This window comes from Anopheles cruzii, chromosome 3, assembly GCF_943734635.1.
Source record: "Anopheles cruzii chromosome 3, idAnoCruzAS_RS32_06, whole genome shotgun sequence".
Classification (NCBI taxonomy): Eukaryota; Metazoa; Arthropoda; class Insecta; order Diptera; family Culicidae; genus Anopheles; species Anopheles cruzii.
In genome coordinates, this window is record NC_069145.1 from 12849770 (window position 1) to 12858154 (window position 8385).

An 8385-nucleotide genomic window follows, 5' to 3' on the forward strand; every position below is an offset into this window, starting at 1 on the left:
CAACGGGGAGAGCAAATATTTTAGCTTCCAACCATTGAACGGTGCAGTGCATTTTATTATGACTTTGTTTGCTCAGGCACACCGCGGCCAGAGCGAAACGAAGTTTGTGGTACGATTTGCGGTGCGATGCCGTTTTTATCTATTCCGTTTGCCATCAACAATTTCATAGGATGGCAATTTTTTATTCGATCGATTTGTTCGCATGGTTGTGCTGATCGAAATGATTGAACGCATCGTGAGCAGGATGCGAGTCAGGAGTGATAAATCGTGGAAACGTTCATTTAATTATGCGTCGGACAGAAACAACCGGAAACCGGATCATTATCACCGCTACTAACTATGCTACTATTATGCTACTAACTTGACCGAATGCAATGCTCCACTTCCGGTGTGTTTTAAAACAACAACGCAATTCCCAAACGGTCCTACTAATTGACCTAATTTTTGTAAAACTGGAAACTTCACAGAATATCAAATTAACACCGGTGTCAGTTCCGTTCAACTATGTCACTCGGGCTGACTGACTGACTGACTGATGGATGGTTGATTACGATGGATGATGAAACTTTCATCTGACCATCCATTCATCCAGTTCTAGCTTTTTACCCAAACCACCGGTCAGAACCGAGCCGATTCCTGGCAGAATTCGAGAGCGATAGAAAAAAGCGCTCATTTTATGCGTCCTCCTCCGTAATTCGTGCTCAAATATTCACTGCACGGAGCAGGGCCAACAGTTGGCGCAGGGCTCGGCGGGGCAGACAGATCGATCGATCGGCGGGCGTCTGCACGGTGGAAAAGCGTTCTGCATAATTAATTAAGGCAACGGTAACGGTTACGTCATCCGTCATCGGGCGGAACAGATTTGCTATCGGACTTCTGAGTTTCTGGAGTCACTTTTCGACCCCGCTCAGAAATGGATATTTATTAGCGTTTAGCGATCCCGGCCCTTCGCTCGGCTCATCAATATTCCGCAAGTGCTCGGGAGGGAGCGCCAAGTGCGCTTCGGGCCGCCTTCGAACGAACCATTGAACCGATTGGATCGGAATGGCGGCGGAGCAATTAGGCAGACAAAACCAACATAAATAATACCACCCTTTAGTGACCTCCTTCCCATGCCAGTCGCGGACGACGGCGACGAGGACGAGGAGGAACGCAGAGATCAACGCCAGCGCCAATGCAACACGACGACGCTTAATGTGCACCTTTGCGCATCCCCTATTATCAAATTGGAAACGCCTCGCGCAATCGGAACGCAATCTCGGGCGGCCAGGCGGACGACATTACTTGGCGTGTTTAGCAATCGACCAAGGCTGGTGGAAGTATCGCGTCTTCGATTACGCTGGCCACGCGGACGAGTTCTGCGAGTTCTTCTTCCTTGTGCAATGCCAGTGCGAGCGCTTCGATGGCATAATCCAAATTACAGAGCGTCGTACGCTCCTTGGGTCCACGGGCCGGCCAAATGCGGGGCTACTAGTAACTCTGCTAACGACCCAGCGCACCCACCCAGCGGGATCGTGTCTCGACACACTGTAATTGAATTGTACCGCACCGGATCATAGAGGGTTAATGAGTCGGGTCAGGCCTATTACTCCTAGCCGTGACGGAGCTGCCGGCCGTACATTTTGGACCGGCCAGCTGAAGACCGGTAGCGACTCTCTTGACGGGCGACTTCTGCATTTTGTATGCAAATCACAGTCGGTCTACTCGATGGGGAAACGAAACGCGCGGACCCGTGCATGGTCCGGTCGGGGCAGATGGATGGCCGTTGCGTTGATGCCCCGCGTTTAGCTGTCCCGGGCTGTCGAGCGGCTGAGCCGCGAGCTGATCACGTGTCGATCTTTAGCGGTGTCATTAGCAGGTCGTCAGCAGTAGCAGTTCCGTTCATCAGTCTCGAACAAACCACCGTCGGGAGCGGTTGTTTGCTCGTCTCCCGCTAGTCAAGTCCTGCGCACCGTTCCGTTGAATTCTGCCATCCTTCGTCCTTTCAGCAGCGCTTCGGCACTAATTGGTTAAACCGTTGTAATGATGTGCTCTCGTTCCGCGCAGACTTCGTGTGCAGCTCGATGATATTACGATATGGTATCAATTATGCTCAACCCCCTCGGGCGGTCTCAGCCCACTCTCGGTTGGCAGTAACCACCAAACGCACCTCAAGCAACCACTAAAACCCATCGGCCCGTATCAACGAGATATTATTAGACGCAAGACATTCGATCCGGTGCATGTAGGATCGCGCTTCACCGAGACCGGAGTGTGGTCCTTACGAGACGAGCCTTCAATTAGCTTGCGAACGGCTGCTAAGCGAACATCTTGGCGAGCGAGCGAGCGAGTGAACGTAAGAATCCAATTACCATTGTCGTCCTCGCATTCATCCGCGTCGTTCGAACGACCGTTTGATTGAATTTTGCTGCCATTACGGGCGCCAGTGGGACGTGAGGGCGCAAAGTGCAATCTTCCGTTGCGCACGCTGCACGTGCGCGAGACCGCCGCCGATGGAAAGTCAACGTAAATTCCCACATCCTATCGGTGGAGCTCGAGCACGGCGGCCTTACGACGATCGGGGTTAGGCTGGCGTTGTCCTTCAGGGTCGCCTCGAAGGGTCGCCCTGGGGGCTACCAAAGGGGGTCGATGTTGACGTACGTTATTGTTGTCGGGACGATTATTATGATTGCCATTAGCCCTTACGATGACGGCCGCCGGGTGCTCGTGCAGGATGCATGGGCCACTGTTCGTCAAATATTGCACCAAACGGCGTGTCGTGATTGCCATCCATTGCTTGGTGTTGCACCGGTGCTGTGTCCTGGCCCATTGTGCCACGTTCGTAACGCGTGCGAGGTGTCGAACGGTTGATGAAATTTCCCCGAGCTCCCCGGAAGTGGGTCGCCACTGGCAGGAATATTGAACCCGCGGCGTCAAACGATGACCGAACTGGCAGGAAATTTTGTTTCGTGCGATCCGCACTTCGAAAGTAATAAGCGAAACAGTTTTTCAGGCGCCCGGCTAGCTTCTGAGAAGAGATTACGGGTTGGCGGCGGTCTGCAACCTTTTGGAAGCAGTTCCGGGCGTCCTGCGCACAGGTACTAGTAAACGCGGGAAAAACTATTGAACTATGCACGAAAATGTGTTCAGCCATTTTTTGCGGTTTTCTTGTGCCTTTTAATAAATTTCCGGTGGTTGGTTTTCGCCTGCTTCGTGAAACTTTATAAAATTTGCTTTACGCTGGAGCTCCAACAGAGGCTCCAAGTTTCATGGCGGATGGAAAGTATTTAGTAACAAACACTATGGAGGAGCTCCGCAGAACCAAACTTTGGGTATATTTTAATTAACCAAGGCCAGCAACGAATGAAGTAATCCTGACGTGTTCTGAAGGTATGATATATACTTAAAAGTTATTATTGCTATTAGGGTTACAATTTTAAGTGCTTGTTCCGTTAAGAACAAGTATAAAAAGGAATAAAGTTGTAGGTTGATTGCATTTTCAATATCACAGAAAGCTCGTTGTCTGATCTTGAAATCTTAAAACTAGTGTAATAACATGTGCTATTCCCAGCAGTTTGTCAGAAAATGGTCGTTGGTTTCTCCTCAGCTCACCAATTTATTCAAGCACACAATAGATTCAACCCATAAGCTTTATCGGTTGAATCTCTATCTAAATCCAATTTCAAGCTAACCTTCAGGCGGAGAAAAAAACCCAATAAAGCCGGTAAAAACTAAATAAACTATTTCCACAATAATAAGTTTCCACGTTTCTTGTTTCGTCCCCACAGCAGAGCTACATCCTTAGATTAGTTCAATTTAGAGGCGGCGAACAAAGGAGGCACAGATTTGCGACAGCATTGTTAGAAAACTTACACCGACGGTTGCTAAGGACCAGCCCTTTGTTGTGGTGCGTTCATTTTTTTTTCTTATGCTGCCACTGTCAACATCGTGCACGCCACGGACAGATATGATAGGCGGAGACAATAAACCAGTGAAACAACTAACGACGCCAAACGGACAATCAAACGCTCGTCAACAGAAGCTTCGTCACTCCACCCAACGCGGCGTCCGCCCAGGAGCAGTAGAAACAGTTGAATAAGAAGGAATCGGTCCGGCAGCGGCTCATTTTGCGGCGCCTGTAAAGCTCCCCAAGCTTGACGGAAGAACTATTTTTTCCCCTTCTCCACCCAATGCGGTTATCCAGGCGAAGGCTTTGATGTCGTGCCGGTTTTGCGGTACAAAATGTTTCAGGTTGGAAAAATTATCTGAGTCCGATGAAAAACGCACCCAAAACCAGCTTCGGGACGATCCGTGCATATCCGAAGGACGAGTTAATTGAGTCAGCGTTAAAGTTGCACGCGGGCCACGCGGTGGGGTTTGGTTTTTTTTCCCGTTCGGTGCAACCGGAAGCTTGATGCAGAGCCCGATTCCGGTGCATTATTTACTGTTGTCAATCGACGCATCCCTCCCCCGGGGGGAAAAGCGTTTGAAGTTGGCCGATTTGACTGCGCTTTGGTTAAATATTTCCCGGGCGGTCCGCAACTCAAATGCCGCCGGCGCTCAATAATTCGTGCCATTGTTGCGTGGCGTGATGTGCGCGTAAAGTGCATTCGGTTGGCGCTGTTTATTGGGTTCGGTTCTCGGTTCACAAATTAAATTGCATATTTATTTGTTTTTTCAGCTCCCGCAACGGGGAGAGCAAATATTTTAGCTTCCAACCATTGAACGGTGCAGCGCATTTTATTATGACTTTGTTTGCTCAGGCACACCGCGGCCAGAGCGAAACGAAGTTTGTGGTACGATTTGCGGTGCGATGCCGTTTTTATCTATTCCGTTTGCCATCAACAATTTGATAGGATGGCGATTTTTTATTCGATCGATTTGTGTGCATGGTTGTGCTGATCGAAATGATCGAAACGCATCGTGAGCAGGATGCGAGTCAGGAGTGATAAATCGTGGAAACGTTCATTTAATTATGCGTCGGACAGAAACAACCGGAAACCGGATCATTATCACTCCTACTAACCATGCTCCTATTATGCTACTAACTTGACCGAATGCAATGCTCCGCTTCCAGCGTGTTTTAAAACAACAACACAATTCCCAAACGGTCCTACTAATTGACCTAATTTTTGCGTGATGTGCGCGTAAAGTGCATTCGGTTGGCGCTGTTTATTGGGTTCGGTTCTCGGTTCACAAATTAAATTGCATATTTATTTGTTTTTTCAGCTCCCGCAACGGGGAGAGCAAATATTTTAGCTTCCAACCATTGAACGGTGCAGCGCATTTTATTATGACTTTGTTTGCTCAGGCACACCGCGGCCAGAGCGAAACGAAGTTTGTGGTACGATTTGCGGTGCGATGCCGTTTTTATCTATTCCGTTTGCCATCAACAATTTGATAGGATGGCGATTTTTTATTCGATCGATTTGTGTGCATGGTTGTGCTGATCGAAATGATCGAAACGCATCGTGAGCAGGATGCGAGTCAGGAGTGATAAATCGTGGAAACGTTCATTTAATTATGCGTCGGACAGAAACAACCGGAAACCGGATCATTATCACTCCTACTAACCATGCTCCTATTATGCTACTAACTTGACCGAATGCAATGCTCCGCTTCCAGCGTGTTTTAAAACAACAACACAATTCCCAAACGGTCCTACTAATTGACCTAATTTTTGTAAAACTGAAAACTTCACAGAATATCAAATTAACACCGGTGTCAGTTCCGTTCAACTATGTCACTCGGGCTGACTGACTGACTGACTGATGGATGGTTGATTACGATGGATGATGAAACTTTCATCTGACCATCCATCCATCCACTTCCAGTTTTTTACCCAAACCACCGGTAAGAACCGAACCGATTCCTGGCAGAATTCGAGAGCGATAGAAAAAAGCGGTCATTTTATGCGTCCTCCTCCGTAATTCGTGCTCAAATATTCACTGCACGGAGCAGGGCCAACAGTTGGCGCAGGGCTCGGCGGGGCAGACAGATCGATCGATCGGCGGACGTCTGCACGGTGGAAAAGCGTTCTGCATAATTAATTAAGGCAACGGTAACGGTTACGTCATCCGTCATCGGGCGAATCGCTCCGAGCCGCCAATCGGGCGGAACAGATTTGCTATCGGACTTCTCGGAGTTTCTGGAGTCACTTTTCGACCCCGGTCAGAAATGGATATTTATTAGCGTTTAGCGAACCCGGCCCTTCGCTCGGCTCATCAATATTCCGCAAGTGCTCGGGTGGGAGCGCCAAGTGCGCATCGGGTCGCCTTCGAACGAACCATTGAACCGATTGGATCGGAATGGCGGCGGAGCAATTAGGCAGACAAAACCAACATAAATAATACCACCCGCTTTAGTGACCTCCTTCCCATGCCAGTCGCGGACGACGGCGACGAGGACGAGGTAACGCAGAGATCAACGCCAGCGCCAATGCAACACGACGACGCTTAATGTGCACCTTTGCGCATCCCCTATTATCAAATTGGAAACGCCTCGCGCAATCGGAACGCAATCTCGGGCGGCCGGGCGGACGACATTACTTGGCGTGTTTAGCAATCGGCCAAGGCTGGTGGAAGTATCGCGTCTTCGATTACGCTGGCCACGCGGACGTTTTCTGCGAGTTCTTCTTTCTTGTGCAATGCGAGCGCGAGCGCTCCGATGGCATAATCCAAATTACAGAGCGTCGTACGCTCCTTGGGTCCACGGGCTGGCCAAATGCGGGGCTACTACTAACTCTGCTAACGACCTAGCGCACCCACCCACCCAGCGGGATCGTGTCTCGACACACTGTAGTTGAATTGTACCGCACCGGATCATAGAGGGTTAATGAGTCGGGTCAGGCCTATTACTCCTACCCGTGACGGAGCTGCCGGCCGTACATTTTGGACCGGCCGGCTGAAGACCGGTAGCGACTCTCTTGACGGGCGACTTCTGCATTTGGTATGCAAATCACAGTCGGTCTACTCGATGGGGAAACGAAACGCGTGGAGCCGTGCATGGCCAGGCCGGGGCAGATGGATGACCGTTGCGTCGATGCCCCGCGTTTAGCTGTCCCGGGCTGTCGAGCGGCTGAGCCGCGAGCCGATCACGTGTCGATCTTTAGCGGTGTCATTAGCAGGTCGTCAGCAGTAGCAGTTCCGTTCATCCATACGGTCCATCCATCCGTTCGGTCCGTACCTGGTAGGCAATTGCTTGGTGAACGACGTCTTCTTAAATCCAATGTAGAAGTATGGGCAATAATTGCTAAAAGGAGTAACGAATTAAAGAAATGTATTAATATGCTAAAGAATTCGACTTACATCAAATTTTCACCTCAATAAATTGATGTCAAAGATAAATCACTAGTAACTAGAGGTTCAATTTCGCGTTATTCGTTCACCTTAAAATGGTTCTAATACACTGAACCACTTCGGGGAAGGAAATGGAGCTTAGCGTAAACGAAGGGCCCCACAAATCGGGCAACGAACCGTAGGATACCGCAAAACCGGGCACAGTTGGCCAATTCCGGTTCGGCACCAGCTAAAGAAACCGCGTAGCCGAAAGTCATGCCAAATTTTGCACCGTCTCCGGACGAAACGAGACCCGTGACAGATGGACCTAAACTTTCCACCGGCCGGCTACCAGGGCAAGGAAATACCGGTGGAAAACTGCCATTTTAACGCTGCATTAGCGGGGAACGATACGGGCGGCGCTTCCTCGGGTGAGTGAGTTTCGAGCCTGCGGCCACCAGCGACTAAATTACATTACCCTAGCGCTAATGCCGGTGGCAGTAGTAAATTGCGTATGTAAGCGAATAGATTTGGAGTGTTTACCTGGCCGCTTATTTTTTAGTGTTTGTGGTGTGCTGTTACCTGATTTGCGTAACACCCGCAACCGATGGGGCGTGTAATGCGCCGGAGGTTTCGAAATATTTCATTTCATTTACGTTGCCGCCGAGTTGTTTGGGTTTAATTTGAAATGTTAGTTGATGGGGGGGAAGTGGGAAACGCTGCTAATGGGTACCGCAGGACCCCTCGGAAGGGGGTGTATGCCGAGCAGTGCAGTGAAAGCTGTTCACGCGTTACGTCCGTCGTCATTTGGAGCATAAATAATGTCGGCTCGTCGATCATATCTTGGCGTTATATTTAAAAATTAAAGCCTCAAATAAACGGAGCGACGTGGAACCGTAATGAAGGAAACTTAAAGTTCGATCAGTAAAAGAAAAGGCCAAGGTGCCAAGCCAACAAAAGCGATGGCTTCTCCAAAGCCCGGCAGCGAACGTTTCACACTCCATTATCTACTTTAGCAATGGTCCGCTAAAGGACGTCAAATTAATTAGATGCAATTAGATTTTAATTTATGATGATAAGCGATGCCCAGCTTTGCCGGTGGCGGTGGGTGCCCTTTAAGACCCTTCCG